Source organism: Nelumbo lutea, chromosome 3 (genome assembly GCF_056320005.1).
Source record: "Nelumbo lutea isolate HS-2025 chromosome 3, American lotus-T2T, whole genome shotgun sequence".
In the NCBI taxonomy this organism is placed as follows: domain Eukaryota; kingdom Viridiplantae; phylum Streptophyta; class Magnoliopsida; order Proteales; family Nelumbonaceae; genus Nelumbo; species Nelumbo lutea.
The window spans coordinates 103739131-103756892 of NC_142686.1; the positions used below are offsets into that span (position 1 = coordinate 103739131).

General features: G+C 33.1%; 1 non-coding gene across 1 annotated transcript; it reads left to right on the forward strand.

Moving 5' to 3' along the window:
- The first annotated feature begins 8305 nt into the window (after window positions 1-8305).
- On the forward strand, window positions 8306-8378 carry TRNAA-UGC (transfer RNA alanine (anticodon UGC)). Its single transcript has one exon. It is a non-coding gene; the product is annotated as a tRNA-Ala (tRNA).
- Window positions 8379-17762: the final 9384 nt, after the last annotated feature.

A 17762-nucleotide genomic window follows, 5' to 3' on the forward strand; every position in this document is an offset into this window, starting at 1 on the left:
AAAAAGCATAGTGGATTGGACCAATCCGGTCTAAAATATTTATTAAATTAGGCTGGACCTGGATAACAAATTTATATTGGGTTTGGTTGGACTAAGCCAATAATTTAGGATATATTTGGAAGTAAGTGGTTGGTGGAATAAATATTTGTTAGTGTTTGGGAGGTCTTTTCTCAAACTACTTGTACTTTAACATGGGTACTTATATTTGTATTGAAGTGTATGGGACGTCTTTATCCCATGAATACTTATTTTACAAAAATGACAATTATAGCCTTCAACTTACCATTACACACAAACATTTTTATAGAATAACAAGTACAATGAAGGGATATTTCAAGAGGAACTCTTTGTTTCTTGTTTTCTTTCTTATTTCTCATTTGAATACATTTCAAATAGAAACGAAAAAAGTTAAATAATGCTATATAATCACAACAGGGCGTTACAACAAAAAAAAAAAAAAAATCAAGGGAAGATAGGAAGGAGTTGGGGAAATAATGAAAAATGAAGAAAAAAATGAAAAAGCAAGGTTAAAATAAAAAAAAAATGAAAAAGCAAGGTTAAAAGTGGGGTTTCACGAACTTGATGTTGATATCCCATTTTATAGTTGTTGCCACTACAAGTTTTTTAAGATGGGAGCAATACCTGGAAAATGAACAAAAGATTAGGGACAGGATTGTCCCCCACCCCAAAAAAAGAAAGAAGTGATTATTTGCCTATTGAATAAGCAATTAAAAAAGCCACCCAACTTTGAAATTAATCCTTATTTTGGGCTTTGTCAAACATGAATAAGTACTTATTCCTCACTTTTTGTGTGGTCCTAGCACTTAAAATAAATACTTATTTTAAATGCTCTCAAATACTAGCTTAATGCTACTAGGGATTAGGGAAGATGTTATAAAAGAGTCTAGATCTCCTGCTCACAAGAATTCCACCCATGTCTACCCACATAACACCGCAGCAACACATGGAAGATGTTCCCAATGTCCAGATCTCCTACATAATATTATACATGGGGAGATGTTCCCAATGCATGAGATAGTGTGTTGTGGATAGAGTTCTTGTGGGCAGAAGATCTGGTCTGATTATAAATATTGATCATTGAGGAGAGAGAGAGAGAGAGAGAGAGAGAGAGAGAGATTTTATTGGTGAGAGTAGTAACGGATTTGATTAGAAACAATTAAGATCTAAGACGGTTTTTATTTGAGTAATGTATGGATTTTATTACAGACAATCAAGTTTGGAGACGCTTTTTTATATTGGCTTATTATATTTTTATGATTTAATTTAAAAATAGGTAACCATATGGTGTGAGAAATGAGAGAAGGTCTATATGAGCTTTGTGGTGAGAGGACCCCTCACCTCCCACCTTTCCTCTTTCTAATATATGTATAGATAAAAATTAGCTTTATATAGATATATGCATAAAACTAAATATTAGAACATTAACAATGTCGATCAACTTAGTGGGCAAATTCAAAAATGAAATGGGAGGAATGGAAACCATTATAGTCATTTTCAACAGCCCTACACAAACAACTTGGGTCTTTTGTCACACATCCCATCCCTTTAAGCAGTCACACAAATCCCTCTGTGGGAATTTCAAGAGTTGCGTAAGTTTATTTTTGTAAAAGTCATCCAATATCAATTCATATTATAGGGTTCAACATTGGAAAGCCATCATATTCGAAAAACTTGTGACCAATCTCATGGTATCATAAACTTGTTAACCAATCAGATGATATTTATCAAAAATTAGGGTCGGGCTTTGATCGGTGAAAGCTCTTCTGGTGCCATGTTTTTCTGGCATCGTAGATTTTTCATAATCATTATTATAATAGCAATTTGAATTTATTTTGTGAAAGGGGATGTTGCTCAAATGGTAGAGTGCTTGCTTTGCAAGTTATATTTAATGACCATACCACCCTCCAAATTCAAATATTGGATGTACAATTATTGTTGGGGATGTAGCTCAAATGGTAGAGCGCTCGCTTTGCATGTGAGAGGTACAGGGTTTGATCCCCAGCATCTCCATTCATTTTTTTTTTCAGTTCTTAGGATCCGTTTGGTTCTTAGGAATAGGGTTTGGAACGTTTGGTTCGATCCTCTGCATCTGCATTATATGGTCTGATTTGTGGGATTGGGAATTTGAAGCCACTCCAACTCCAAAAGTTTTATTGGAATTTGGTGGGATGGCATTCTAGCCAATTCTAATTCTGATTCCAATTCTAGTTTGAGCAAAGCAAGTATTTAAATTTTTAGGGTTGGTTGGAATTAGATTCTCATTCCTATTCTTGGTGAAATGGCATTCACCATACGAAGGAATGACATTCTCCTTGGGAATGAGAATCCATTCCAGCCTATTCCTATTCCTAGGGGTGAGCAAGAAAAAACCGAAAGATCAAATTGAGGTGGCATTTGATAAATTTGAAATTTAAAGTCTGAAAAGTTAAAAAGATATTAAAAGTATTTGAAATCTAAAAAGAGGTATGATGCTTTTTCTACTTTTTAGAGGCTTTGAATGTATAAGGTTGTTTGCAAGGATTAAAGTATTGATATCGGGTATTGTATCAGAGTTTGGATATGATTTGGAAAAACATGGATACGGACGAAAAATATGAAAACAGATGAATACATTAGGGAAATAATATAAATTTCACAAATACATTAATAACACTAAATTTAAGACCAAAATAGTCACAAATAGTATATAAATACATAAAAATGTATATTTTAATGGTGTATATGAAAAAATATATTACAATTAATATATTGGGATGTCTAGATATCATATAATTTTATTTATAATGCATCAATCATGAGTCCAAGACACTAAATGTGTATATTATATTTTAATTATTATATCACTTTTTTTTTTGTTTTACTTTTTTAATTTTTTAATAATAACAAAAATCAACTAAATATTAAATTCTCAAATGCAAATTAAAATATAAATTAATAATTCACAAAAATATAATATTAACTTAAAGTATATCAAATTTGTTAAAATTTCTTAGATACATATCCTATACAAATTCATAATTTTTAATTACTAAACTAGTTATTCCATTGTTAATATTTTTATTTTTATAAATTAAAATGGTTTAAACATTGAATTGGACTGAAACATTGAATTAGACCAGTCCAAAATGGTCCAAATTATTTATTGGATTGGATTGGACCTGGTCATTTTGTAATGGACTCACATTGGACTGAATCGAGTTGGACCAAATCCAGTCCAATTGACACCCCTACACCCAAGATTGCCACATATTAGTAAATTACATTTCATGAGCACCTAAGACTATTTTGGTTATTATAACCGTCGGTGTTTATAGCATTTATAAAAAAAAAAAACTCAAAAAACAAATAGAAAAAATAAAAAGGACTATGCTTGGACAACTTTATTTTAATATTTAGATATAGATTTGGGATTTTGGATATATTTGAAAAATAAGTGGTTGGTGGAATAAGTATTTATTAATGTTTGGGAAGTCTTTTCACAAACCACTTATATTTGTACCGTGGCTTTTAAAACTGACTCGGTTATCGAACCAGTCAGGGGTCCAGTTACCGATTTGAAGGTCCAACCGTTCGACCCGAACTGTCAGCCCATTCTAACGAAAAAATTAAAAAATTAAAAAAAATTGAAAAACGGTCAAAACTATTTGAACGATTCAAACGATTAACTGGCCGATTCAGCGGTTTACTGACCAAAATCAACGGTTTTGGGGAAAAACGGAACCAGCCAGGCGACTAGTTCCCAATTTTTACGGCCCGACCGTCCGGTCTGTTTTTGAAAACCATGAGTTGTATTGAAGTTTGGCGATGCCTTTATCCCATAAAGGCTTTAACTTACCATTACATAAAAACATCTTTATAGAATAACAAGTACAAGGAAGGGGTATTTCAAGAGGAACTCGTTGTTTCTTGTTTTCTTTCTTATTTGTCATTTGAATACATTTCAAATAGAAACCCAAAAAAGTTAAATAATGCTATATAATCACAACAGGGCGTTACAATAAAAAAAAAATCAAAGGAAGATAGAAAGGGGTTGGGAAATAATGAAAATGAAGAATAAAAATGAAAAAAGCAGGGTTAAAAGTGAAGTTTCACGAACTTGATGTTGATATCCCATTTTATAGTTGTTGCTACTGCAAGTTTAAAGTTCGATGGGGAGAAACAATGGTGTTCTTTCGTGTTTTTTTTTTTTTTTTTTTTTTTTTTTTTTTTTTTTTTTTTTTTTAAGATGGGAGCAATACATGGAAAATGAATAAAAGATTAGGGACAAGATTGTCCCCCACCCAAAAAAGGAAGAAGTGATTATTTGCTTATTGAATAAGCAATTAAGAAAGCCACCCAATTTTGAAATTAATCATTATTTTGGGCTTTGCCAAACATGAATAACTACTTATTCCTCACTTTTCATGTGGTCCTAGCACTTAAAATAATTACTTATTTTAAATGCTCCCAAATACTAGTTTAATGGTATTAGGGAAGATGTTACAAACAAGTCCAGAACTCTTGCCCACAAAAACTCTACCCACATAATATTGTAGCCATACATGGAGAAATGTTCCCAATGTCCGGATCTCCTACATAGTATTATGCACCGGGGTAGTGTGTTGTGGGTAGACGTGGGTAAAATTTCTTGTGGGCAGGAAATCTGGTCAGGCTACAAACATTGAGCATTGGAGAGAAAGAGAGAGAGAGAGATTGGTGAGAGTAATAATGGATTTGATTAGAAACGATTAAGATATAAGGCAGTTGTTATTTGAGTAAATGACAAGGACCCCCTGTACTATGGGGTCAGTGACAAAGATCCCCTGTACTTTTTTTGTGACAAAGGCCCCCTAAACTCTAGCCGTTAGACAAAGACCCCCTTCCATTAGTATTCCGTCAGTTAACTTTGAAAAAGATTTTTGTCCAACTATTTTAAATTTTTAAATGCCCAAACTATCATTTTCTTTAATTTATGAAATCACTTAACTTTTTAGGCTGCGTTTGGAAACGATGTAAATGGAGTGTAAATCCCGGTTCAAGGTAAATTTGCACTCTGGTTCATATTTGCCTATGCTTGGAAACATTACATTTTTGCATTGACAAATGACAGACCAATGCATATTTACATTGATAATAAGATATAAAAGTACATCAATAAAAAAAATAAATTTGCATTCAAGTGGGCTTTTGATTAAAAAAAAAAACATATGCTTTATTGGAATTCGAATTTTCATCCATTATAGCTAAAAGTCTATTTGGTAAGAAGTAAATTTTTAAATGCAAAATTAACCCAACTTTCCCCTGTTCCTTCATCTTCATGCCATGACAGACTCTCCATTTGATAGTAAGACTAAATTTTTGGTAAGCTAACCCAGACCACAAATGGACTGGACCCTGAGAACCCAAAATGACTCTTGAAAAGCTAACCCAGACTAATTTGTAAATGGACTCGAAATTACAAGAGGCACCATCGCCCCCAAATTACATGAGACCCTGAGAACCCAAAATGACTACTCGAAAGCCAAAAATATGGTTTTTCGTTGAAGCAGATGGCCCGTAGACAGTCCAGAAAATGGCTGAGTGCCAATTTGATTTGGGCTCTCTAGAATTTTCACCATAGCTAAGAGTCTGTCCATATAGAACCCACCTTGGAAAGTTAAAAGCCATTGCACTTTAGTCCTCCCAAACATTATGGTTTCTCCAAAACAGCTCAACCAATGTGATGTTTTCAGCCGATAGTGAACAGGGACGGAGACTGGAGAGGCTCTGTAATTGCTGCAACTACATCTTTTGCTTTACTTTTTTTTAATCTGGACATCAGAAACTATTGATCGCAGCCAAAACTGTATCTTCATGTCAGTATGTTCCAAATAAAGATACTTACCTAATAACCAATTCTGGTGATCAAACTTGTGCTTTGTGGGATGTTACCACAGGCCAGAGGCTTTCTGTGTTCAGAGGTGAATGAATTTCCATCAAGGCACATAGCTGATGTACTAAGGTGTGTATAAAGATCATGTCCATGAATTCTGATTTGAAGAATTGCGAATGACTTCTGATGAAGGAAAATTTGACCCGACCTCTTTATTATGAGACACGTGGCAGAAACGATAGCTCGGCAAAAGGGGTCAAGCCTAGGCGGCAAGAGCACACTCCGCCGAACTAACCCACCTTGTAACAGTTCGGGATAGACTTCGCCGAACTGCGCCTTGTAACAGCTCGGGGTAGACTTCGCCAAACTACATCTTGTAACAGTTCGGGGTAGACTTCATCGAACTGACCGCCTTGTAACAGCTCGGGGTAGACTTTGCCGAACTACCATCTTGTAACAGCTCGGGGTAGACTTCACCGAACTGACCGCCTTGTAACAGCTTGGGGTAGACTTCGCCGAACTGCGCCTTGTAACAGCTCGGGATAGACCTCGTCGAACTACCTTGTAACAGCTCGGTGTAGACTTCGCCGAACTGACACCTTGTAACAGCTTGGGACAGACTTCACCGAACTGACCCACCTTGTTACAGTTCGGGATACCTCCGAGCTCAAGACCGCCTCGCTCAGCACTTCACATCATCTTCTAGGCACCAAAGCCAAACAAGTCGTACCACGCCTGGCACCAGGGAATTCCATGCCCGAGGGCGCCACGCCTGACTGACTTGGGATCTGACGTTTGGCAGCTGCACTCTAAACGGCCACCTGCCACCGCCGCTGACGCCGCCATCTCCAGTTGGACGGTTAAGCAATGACGGTTAGGTAGTGACGGTTCTGTCTCAGTAGAAGGGACGACAGCCGAGTTGACAAGCGCCAGAGTAATCATACCCGATCTGACAAGGGCCTCGGGGGCGAGTACGCGAAGCGACTATAAGAGCCCCCTGCCCCCCCGATAAGAGAGGTATGCAAAAACCATGCGCTATCTGGTATTACCTTGCTTTTGAAAGATTCTAACTTGAGCTTCGGAGCCTCTACACCGGGTTCCCCCCGGAGCTTTCCCATCTCTCCCGTTTCAGGATCCCTACTACCTCGTTCGAAAGCAAGGCAGCGGACAGCTAAGACCAGCCGGATCGCGCTCCATCAACTTCAAAACAAAAACTGCAAATGCACAAATAACAAAGCTTGTAACAAGTAGCAGATCGCCAAAATTAAGCATTCTAGATCGTCTAGGTTCGTTATTCGGTACAAACTACAAAGTAAATGAAAACCTACTTATAAACCACTCTGCTAGCTTATCTATTCTAGACTCACAAAGCCAATAAATCCATTATTATATTTGAATAAACTCCTTTGGACCAACCCAATTCATTAAAGCTGTGTTTGTTTGGTTTGAAGGAAAAAATAGGGAAAAGTAAAAAATCTATACAAGCTTTTTAAAGGTTATATTATTTTTTCCTTCCTTTCCCTATTTTTTCTTTCAAACCAAATATAGCCTAAAAGTAACAATCTAACTGCGGAATTTGTCCAAATTTTATAAAGAATAAAAAAAGGAAAATCATGATGATTTTGGTCAGAAATGCAATTCACAAGCAAATAAAACCTTGTAGCAAGTATTTTGTCCCCGACAGTGGAACATCCCAGTTCAGTTCCACCGTCCCAACCTTTTGCAAACTTCAACCCATATGGCTGCTCGAGTTCTACCTCATACTCCCTCATCTCCACCTTCACCTCCGCCATCTTCTTTCGATGGTTTAGATTTAGTAGTGGATGCTTTAGCAACGAAAATTGATGGTTTTCTCAACTGGGTATTGCAGATACAGACTGGGGAGTCCAAGAATGAGTAGTTCTTCGAAAAATAATAGCTGCAAAGAAAGGTGAGGCAAGGATTTTGCTTGGTGGGAGCTGCAAAGAAAGGTGGAATTCAAGGTTGGAGAGTTTTAAGAGAAAATGGCAAAAAAACAAAAAGAAAATGGAGAAAATTTAATGGGGTGTTTTGGTAATTTAACGTTTCTCCTCATCTGCCTTTACTGGCCGAAGGGGTATTGTCCCAGTGTAAAATTTTAGAGGGGTCTGTCGCAATAAAAAGTATAGGGGTCTTTGTCACTGACCCCATAGTACAAGGGGTCGATATCCTGCATTTTCAAGTTTTATTATTTGTTCTTTGTAAATTGTAAGTTATATTTAATGACCATACTACCCTCCAAGTTCAAATATTGGATGTTCTAGTGTTGTTGGGGATGTAGCTCAAATGCGAGAGGTACAGAGTTTGATCCTGCAATTCGAATTTACTTTAATTCATTATACTTTAATTGTGAAGTTGCATGTTTGATGACTATAGTACTGTTCAAGTAATAGAATTGGATGCCTTTTTATTAATGGGGATGTAGCTCAAATGGTAGAGCGCTCGCTTTGCATGCGAGAGGTACAGGGTTCGATCCCCTGCATCTCCATCAACAGTTTTTTTTTTTCAGTTCTTAGGATCCGTTTGGTTCTTAGCAATAGGGTTTGGAATGTTTTGTTGGACAGAATTGAGACTGTTTGGTTTTATCCTCTGCATCTCCATTATATGGTCCGTTTGATTTGTGGGAATGGGGGTCTGAAGCCATTCCAACTCCAAATGTTTTTTGTTGGGCAACATTGGAATTTGGTGGAATGGCATTCCAACCAATTCTAATTCTGATTCCAATTCTAGTCGGAGCCAAGCACGTATTTTCAGTTTTTAGGGTTGGTTGCAATTAGATTCTCATTCCTATTCTTGGTGAAATGACATTTCTCATTCTAAGGAATGGCCATTCATTCCCTTGGGCATGAGAATCCACTTTAGCCTATTCCGATTCTTTGGGGTGAGCAAGAAAAGCCGAAAAACAAAATTCAGGTGGCGTTTGATAAATCTGAAAAGTTAAAAAGTTAATAAAAGTGTTTGAAATCTGAAAAGAGCTATCATGCTTTATTACTTTTTAGAGGCTTTGAATAGATAAGTTCGTTTGTGTTGGATCAACCATTGAGTATCTAAAGTTCATTGATTTTACTATTTTACCCCCCAAAACAGACTATTTGATAATTTTGAGTTCAATTTGCACTATTTCATATCAAATAATTTGTGAAATTCAAAATAATATTGAAATATTATGAATAAAAAATAATAAATAACACAATTAAAATTATTAAAAATAATTGATGACTAATAAAACTATTAAGGTAATTAATACTTAATAAAAACTAAAATAATTAAAAAGTAAAAATTTACACAAATAAAATTAAAAAAGTAATTAATGACTAAATATTATTTACATAATTAATACTTAATAAAAATTAAAATAATTATTAACTAATAATTAGTAATTTACACAAATAAAAATTAAATAATTTTAAAACATCAATAATTAATAATTAAATAATAATGCAATTAAAATTAATAAAAATAACTAATGACTAATAAAAATTAATAATTAATAATTTACACATAAAAATTAAATTAATTTTAAAAATTTAATTAATAATTATTAATTACTAATTAAAAGATAACACAATTAAAATTGATAAAAATAACTAATGACTAATAAAAAGAATTAATAATTAATAATTTACACATAAAAAATAAAATAATTTCAAAAAATTAATAACAAAAGAATAATTAATAATTAACACATTTAAAATTAATAAATTATTTAGTAATTAGAAAAAATAATATCTTAAAAATTAATAAAATATCTAATAATTAATAAAAAATTGAAATATTCAATAACTACTACAAATAAAAGTGATAAAACTTTTTAAAGTTACAAAACATTTAAAATTTAAGAAAATAAAAAATCTTATAACTAATGAAATTAAGAAAATAAAATTTTAGTTACGAAAAATTATATCATTCCCGAAGCAAATCAAATAAATAAAGCATGAATGTTTTCTCAACAGTTAAGAGATTCAATAAACAAATCAAATAATCTACAATTTGAATGTGATTATTAACAAACTTAAGAGATTCAATAGTTAAACGTAAACAAATCAAACAATTGTAAATAGGAAAGAAGAAGAAGGAGGAGGAGGAGGAGGAGGAGGAGGAGGAGGAAGATACCTTTGCTAGGCGTTGGGCGCGACTATAACCCCTAAAAAAATGAAGATTTATGGTGAGAAATCTGACATTTGACAAAAACATGAAACAAAAGAAGGTCTTGTGGCCATACCTGGAGCAATCTTCATGATTGAAGATGTTAGGGGTAGTTTTGACTTTTTGGTTTAGGGGTAATCAAGGGCATCAATGCATCATTTCGAAAATGTTAGGGGTAGTTTCAACTTTTTACTAGCTCTATAATGCATTTGAGTGCGTTAAGAGCAGGGCCACACGCTTTGAGTTTCAGATATGAAAAGGAAATTCATAACATTTTTCAGACGCATCATCAAACAGGTCTGGTGTGTGACAAGCAAGTTATTCAAACACTAGACGTTTGAAAAGTGTTATCAAACGCGCCCTGAATTGACAAGACCAAATCAAAATTTTCAGTTAACTGAACTGATTGGTTCAGTATTTTTAAAAAACTAAAGGTATCGGTTTGGTTAACTAATATAAAAACTAGTGGTTAATCAAACCAAGCGGTATACATATATTTCTATATTATTAGGAATGGCAACGGGGCGGGGATTACATTCCCCATCCCCGACCCCAACCCCTAAATCATCCCCCATCCTCGTTGGGAAAAAACATTCTCCTCCATCCCCAACCCTAACGGGAATGAATTCCCCGTCGAAGACCCGAATCCCTGATTACATGAAAAGTTTAGGAAGATATTTGGGACAGGGCCATCTCTATTAACTAGTAACTAGTAAATCTTTAAGAAGACTTTTGTGTATTAGATATATTATTAGAATGTATTTTTTGTAGTTGATATAGGATAGGTAATTTTCTCAAAAAAATGGATAGGATAGGTAATATAATAGCAAAGATTTTTTTTTACTAATTCATTCATTGCATATGCAGAATAGGGCAATTTAGGTGTTCATATTAGTTAGTTTTGCCCTACCAATTCAAACTAATCAACTTCTGCTAATTAATATAAAACTTGCACAGTGTGGGCCAAACTATTCATCATCTACTCAAACAGGGAAAGTGAGATATTTAAAGTGAAAAGAATGCAAGAAGGACATCACATTTATTTGAACTCATGATTATTATTTTCCTTTGATCACCTATATCATCGATTTTTCAGATTAAATCTTGATTGTTGGTTTATTTTCACATGCTTCTGTAAATATTTCTCAATGCTTAGAAGTATATATATATATATATATATATATATATATATATATATATATATATATATATATATATATATATATTCTTGTTGCATTGTTTTTCTGCGTATTCATTTTACAATAAGTCAATAATAGTTTTAGACTCCAACAACTTCTGGGGCATCATTCATCGATGGATATACAACTTGGGTCTATGTTGATCTCCTAGAATTCATAGCTAGGTTATTTAAAACAGCTCATATGTTTTGTAGTATTACTACCATTAGAAACTGGACTACATGTTTCGGTTATGGAGAAACGTCAAACTGTTCCTTAGTACTGGAAAAGTTCAGAAATATGAACCTAAAAAGAAGTAGATCATGAACCACAATACCAAAAAATAGAAAAGAAAACATCTAATGCATACTTCCTATACATAAATTAAGGGCAAAAGAATACTGGCACAAAACTAGGGTGTGTACATTTCAAGCAAGAGAGGAAAGCATTCTTTAGAGCATGATATGCACTAGAAATCAGCACCCCTTTGGTAACCGACCTTGATGGATCCAAACTAAGTAAAATCGATAAAATGCGTCCATAAAATGCAAGCATTTTCTTTGCAATAACTAAAAGACTAACAAGCACAAAATCAAGCATAATAAGGAACATGTTAAGAAATGAAAATAGAACCCAAATACCAAATACATAGAATATAGAAGCAAAAGAAAATCAATCAACAAGATTGTTTGGAAAGTAGAGGGGAGAGGTAATTCTTGGAGGAAATAACAAATGATTTACCAAATTCCATGACAAGTTTAATGTCCTTAAGGGTCCAAATTTCCAAAACCATTTGCATATCCCATGTCCCCAATTCTTGTATATACCGGAGCAGATATATCAATAGAGGAATATTCTTCATAAGTAACTAAGCATAAGCTGTAGTGTTCCAACCATCCCATGACAATGTTATCTTATTAGCAACATGGTTCAAAAGAAGAGTTTAGGAAGCAATGGTTAGACATGAAGTAGCTACGCAACTACAAACAACCTTTGGTAATGGAGAGAGAGAGAAGCAACTACATGGTTACAACACATAATTGAATCAATAAAGAGATTGGACATATGCAATCCATTAACATATGTGAATCATTAAAAACAACTAACTAAAAGGGAGCAAGTCACCAATATAACATTGAAACTAAAATTTGTCCAACATTCAATACCATCAACACCAAGTAAAATGTACTAAATTAAAAATAGTTTAACCTCAAAACAACCAATTCATGGTTTATCATGGCATCATTAAATATTCAAATAGTCTGACTTGATTGAGATTGACTTGTTGTTAAGACACTTTCTTGCAAAAATTAAAGTAATTATCGATTATAAATATAAATAAGAATCACAAAATTCATGAACATCAATAATTAAATTAAGAAGCATATTTATTACCTCATCAACATAAGAATCATATTCAATTGTGTAGTAATATGCATTTGTAACTTTCGAATGAACACCTAAAATGAAAAGAAAATAAAATTAAAGACATCAAATTATATATACATCAAAGAAAATTAATAGTTTATAATATTAATTTTTCAATACCTTGTATTTGCTTCAATAACCAATTTTGAGCACACATTAACAATTCCAAAGTTTCAACATGAAGTCTACTATGATGAAGACTCACCAATCTACCACCGGTACTGAAAACAGACTCGGAAGCCACAATTAAAATGGGAATAGCTAAAATGTCCCTAGCAATCTTTTGTAATGTTGAATACTTTATTTCCACAAAGCCAATATATCAAAATCTGGATCTCTTTGCAATACTTTTTCCTCCAAATAATGATCTAACTCAAATTTCATCATCATATCATCAGAATCATCAATAAATGAATCATACCCACATAGAAAATTAAAATTTATAGAATCATTCTTTGTTGGACAATGGGATGAAGATGAAGAAATTCCCTTTCGTTGATGAGTATTCTTGCTAGAGTTAGATCTTGATTGATACTCATGGAGTAAATCATAACAAAGTTGACGAATCCTCGTAATTTCTTCTGGAACAAAACTTTCACAACGTTTAGGAAAGAAATACTCTAATAACTTTAACTTAAACCTTGGATCCAAAACCATTACTCAATGAATAATGCACCAATACTTGTCAAGTTTAGCCAACATACTTGATGCCATTGTTTTAATACTCTCATTAGAACATGAGAGACACTGAGATAATGAAAGTCTAATATCACAAATCAATGGAAAGAACTTGTTTGTCGTTGGATATTTAGTCCCAGAAGATATTTTAATCACATTATAAAATACTTGCAACTTCTCACAAATCTCTTTAGCTAAATCCCAATCATTTTCAGTTGACAAACATTTATACAAAGGCTCTCGTTGTTTCAACCGATGAAACACATCTTTATAAATTAAAGCAATACTAAGCATCAACTATGCTGAGTTCCATCGGGTCTTACAATCAATAACCATTTTTTTTTAACTTGATATTTGCAACTAACATGTTGCTTCTCTAAAAGCTTACTCTTTGTTGGGTGATGCTACCCAAAAAGCCACACTATTTGTAACCTTTTCAATGCCTTCTCCAAAGATCCTCAAACCATCTTGGACAATCAAGTTAAGAATATAAGCACAACAACACAAGTGAAACAACTTTTCATCTAACATAAGTGCACTAATGTTAAGTTTACTCAAGATAATCTCAACGAATGGATCATTAGTAGATAAATTATCAAATGTCGTTGTTGACAACTTTCTATCAATATTCCAATCCATAATGCAATCCATTAAAACATTAAAAAGTGCTTTCGAAGTGTGTAGACAAATGCATATAAACAAACATAAAATGCAACATTAATTTACTAGTAGTGAAACAACTTTCAATGCCTTCTCCAAAGATCCTCAAACTATCTTGGACAATCAAGTTAAGAATATAAGCACAACAACACAAGTAAAATAACTTTCCATCTAACATAAGTGCACTAATGTTAAGATTACTCAAGATAATCTTAACGAAGGGATCATTAGTAGATAAATTATCAACTGTCGTTGTTGACAACTTTCTATCAATATTCCAATCCATAATGCAATCCATTAAAACATTAAAAAGTGCTTTCGAAGTGTGTAGACAAAGGCACATAAACAAACATAAAATGCAACATTAATTTACTAATAAGAACAAGTCTCAAATATCTGTTTTAAAATCAAATTACCTTGTTTGTAATAAACTAATAATACAAAAAGAACTTTGACAATGCACTAAAAAAATTAAATTTTAAAGTAACATATTGAAAACTAAATACCTTATAATCCGTTTTTGCATCTCCAAACTATCATTAATGAAATGCGTCGCGATAGCCATAAAGCCTTTCCTCTATTTGCTAGCTGTTCACATATCAGTAGTTATTACAATCTTACTAAGATTCTTCTCCAAAAAGTGCAATGTTTTTTATTTATCATAGTCATATATCTTCAAGATGTCACTTTTGATAGTATTTCAAGAATGAACCTTAAACAGAGGTTGAAGACCAAATGTGGGTATTCATGTAAAATTATCATGGTGGTTAGGTCTTTTCTTGAAGATTTTTTATCAAAATGATAATTATTAACACAAACTTTCCCATCAGCCTTTCTCTGTTCTTTTACTATAACATGTTGCCTTATATCTTCATAGCACCTTCTTGGACAAGTCTTATAATGGTCATGCAAATAAGTTGTCCAATTTTTACTATTGCCTCTAAGCTTTTTATGACAATAATTACACTCCGCCTTATCCTCCACATTTACTTTTATCTTTTTGAAGTGATTCCAAACAATAGATGTTAATTTCCTTTTTACACCAACATTAGCATCGGGGGCTTGATTAGGTGAATTTGAATCATCAAATAGAATTTCATTAGAATTTTGAACAGGAGATTCAACGGATGGCTCACTTGGAGAACCAATTGGAGTTGATAAAGCTAGAGTTTGAGAGTGTTCAAGTTCAACCCCAATTGAAAATTGATTGCTATCAATAGGTGTCCCTGATTTAGAACTTTCAGCTTGAACTTCCATATTTTAAAACTGGAGATGAAAGTTAGAAAGCAAAAAATCCCATCAATTATAAATATAAAAATAAAAAAAAGACACCAAACATGAATTAAATAATAAGTATATATGTATATGATGACCCTTGATTGATGAATATCACTACCAACTTATATCAAAATATCAAATACAAAAACACAAACCCAATGTGAATTAAAAATTTTCAAAATATGCTAAAACTAAAAATTAGAATGGCATGTCTCTATTCCTAGTTGCTTTTCAATTCAGTGGTAATTCAAATTATAGAAATAATAAACAATAAAACTAACATTTTGATAAAATAACATATGGTAATAGGGATAGGGAGATCTAAAGAATTTTTTCGTAGCTATCTCTTTGCATTAATCGATAAATCGGAAATGAGTCTGTACTTACAAACTAACATTTTGATTTCCGATTTTTGAAATCAATTTTGATTGTCTATTCACAAATATGACTTATCTAACAACCTAGAATTGAGGGTTAAGTAGGATATTTTCTTGATCTGTTAAACCTTCCCTTCACTTGGAATATATTCATGGGTTTAATAAAATAAAGTAAAAGTAATATGTTGTTGATGCTAGAATATTGCCCTTCTATCTTCTCCATTAAACATTGGTGGTCTCACCCGCAAGAAGGTATGTTCTATTTTGTCTTTCACCATTAATTGATATGGTCCTTAATGTTTTTTGCTTTCTTTTCTATCACTTTTCCTCTCTTTTTTTTTGGAATTTATGATGAATTGTTCATGTTCTTTTTTTTTCCGGAGGCTATGAACATATTTAAGGAAGGCATTAATGCCTTCTTAGTTGTATACATTAGCAACTTTTGGGGGAAGTTTGTTGGATGCTTAAAAATTTTTTTGGCCTTTTTTTTCCCGCCAAGTAACTATCATTTTATTAAGATTTAAGAAAGAGAAAAGGGTGATACATGCAAAAGCCAAACAAGGGTATAGGAGAATCTACAAAAAGATGAGCATTCCTCCACAAAGATAAACCAATTTATGTATTCAGGCTCTCCAACACAACACAAATGCCCTATAGAAAAGTCAAGATTAGAAAGTCTACACTCTAAAGGGACCCCTTCTCTAGTTTAACATATTATGGACAGTAACCTACTCTAGTTTTATGGACAATATCCTCATCTGTTTTCCTTCATTATGGATGATTGATCCAAGTTTTCAAAAGCGATGAGTTTGGAGTATCTCCTTATCACCAATTATATTGAAATTGTAGTGTACTCTGTCTTGGTCTGACTTATCTTAAAAACCTTTTAAATCTAAAGCATTTCATCTCTATAACTATCATTTTAGGTTTACATTTAGCCCATTGTAAGTCCTATTAATGAATACTGAGAGAAAGAGAGAACCATTGCGAGTTGCGGTTGGTGACTATAGATGAAGGAAGAACTAGGGTTTTAGTTTCAAACGCCACCTCTGCTCTATAGCCTATTTAGTTCTTTCTTCTTTGAGTCTTTCTTTGTCCTCTGTTGAGTGGTAGTCGGCAATGATAGACGTCCGATGTCCAATGGGCGGCAGCGATCGACGACTACAGACGAAGGAAGAACTAGGGTTTTAGTTTCAGCCGCCACCTCTGTTCTGTAGATTGTAGTCTGTTCAGTTTTTTGAGACTCTTTTTCTGTCCTCTGTCGAGTGGTAATCCAGAGATAGTCTTGAGAGTTTTTTAGAATTTTAGTTTTGTCTTTTAATCTTTTACTTTTTTGAGTTTTTATAATTTGTATAATGTTTATATATATATATATATATATATATATATATATATATATTAATCGGGGTCGGGGTGGGGCAGGGATTGCATTCCCCACCCCCGTCCTTGAACCTGATCGGGGATTTAGTGATAGCCCCATCTCTGACCCCGACAAAGTACTCCCCATACCCGATCCCGTTGGGTCGGAGAGCCCGGGTACCCATCGGGGACGGGGAAAATTGCCACCCCTATATATTATATGTATATTATATATTTTTCATATATTAAAAATTAATAAATATGCATTATATATAAATAAATATACATTTATTTATTTATAATATATAATGTATTATTTATTATTTAAAATGTAATATTTTATATTTATTTATAGTTTTATTATATAATTATATATTTTTATAGGAAAAATCTAATACGGAAAAGATATAATATGGAAAGAGTTTTGACCAATCAAAACCCACCCATGAATTTTGATAAATGACACCTAATTCGCTACCACGTTTATGATTCCAATTTATTGGTCAATTGTTTTTTTCCAATATCATATCTTTTCCATATCATAGTCGAACCCATTTTTATAATATATATTATAAATATAAAAAATCAAGAAATTGACAAATTGAACTAATGGTTAACCGACCAGTCAACCGATTAACCAATTGGCTTTAGTTCGGTTTTGATTACTGGTTTTCTAGAAATTGGTAGTACTGGTTCGGTTTCAAAAATAGGCCACTAAACTGTGAGCCTTGAACCAAGGATTGAAATATCGATACGTTCGATATGGGG